We start from the raw sequence: 1,446 nt of genomic DNA on the forward strand, positions 1-1,446 counted from the left end.
TTGGTCCATTGACAAAAATACACCAACAAAAAAACAACACCGATGACTTCCTTGCCTGCGCCTGCCCTCCTGGTGGGCTGTTGCATTGTGGGTAGTGTAGTGACGTCACACAGCCAATCAGATGTCATCTCTTTCCGGCGTCAGGCCCCGCAGCCAATCACCGCAAATGTACGTACTGTATCAAATCTTTCACTCGTGCCTCACGGATAAATCTTAACGAATTAGTAGTAAACATCTAACTTTACATTAATACTGCATTAATATAAGATGTTTGTGATGTATACGACAGAAAATAAGGTCACTATCGTTTTCCCGTCCAGTGTGGGAAAATGTTGTGATATCGGCCTTATTTGAAGATATACTATTTTATAAAGGCAGTATTATTAGCGATGAAATAACTGTTGACAGCCTAAGCCCTACGTAAAGTGGCTGGAATTCATGTTATTGTAGTGTTGTACCATTTGTTTGCACACCAAACCATGTCAGTGGAATTTAGCTGCAAATGTAGGTACGATTTATTATGCCTATCATTATAACGCGTTGATGGCCATTGTGTTGCTATAAATGACACACTTCTTACCCAACCCCACCTGACATCCAACCCAGCCCTGCCTCTTGTTTACCTCCAACACACTGAGTACTGCCACCCCTGCCGCCTGCACCTCTGTCCCTTCCACTCATGCCACCCTACCTTTCCCCAAGCCTGCCCTGCCTACCTGCTACACCAACACCCCTGCCTACCTGCTACCACCAACACCCTGCCTACCTGCTACCACCAACACCCCTGCCTCTCCTTAACCCTTCTCTGCCTCACACACCCCTGCCTACCTGCTACACCAACAACCCTGCCTCTCCTTAACCCTTCTCTGCCTCACATCCCCCTGCCTACCTGCTACACCAACATCCCTGCCTCTCCTTAACCCTTCTCTGCCTCACACCCCCCTGCCTACCTGCCACCACCAACACCCGTGCCTCTCCTTAACCCTTCTCTGCCTCACACCCCCCTGCCTCACCTACCCCCACCACCCTGACGCCTCCAGTCTGCACAGTCAAGGTGCCGGGGTTCTGTCAACAACTACAATACCTACACAAGAAGCCAACTCAATGTACCCCTTCAGCCCGATAGTGTATTTCAGGCTGATTAGCGCCCAATGGTTTTATTTAGACAAAGATGGTCTTGCAGGGGGAGGCCGAGGATGAGATGGAGGGATGGAGTGGAGAGGTATATGAGAGAGGGGGAGGCCCAGGATGAGATGGAGGGATGGAGTGGAGAGGTATATGAGAGAGGGGGAGGCCGAGGATGAGATGGAGGGATGGAGTGGAGAGGTATATGAGAGAGGGGGAGGCCGAGGATGAGATGGAGGGATGGAGTGGAGAGGTATATGAGAGAGGGGTGTGTGAACTGGAAGCAGGGCATTGAAATGGCGGGGGACAGGGCGACATGGA

This window comes from Coenobita brevimanus, chromosome 8 (assembly GCF_032717465.1).
Source record: "Coenobita brevimanus isolate Jiangsu-jjx chromosome 8, ASM3271746v2, whole genome shotgun sequence".
NCBI classification, from domain to species: Eukaryota; Metazoa; Arthropoda; class Malacostraca; order Decapoda; family Coenobitidae; genus Coenobita; species Coenobita brevimanus.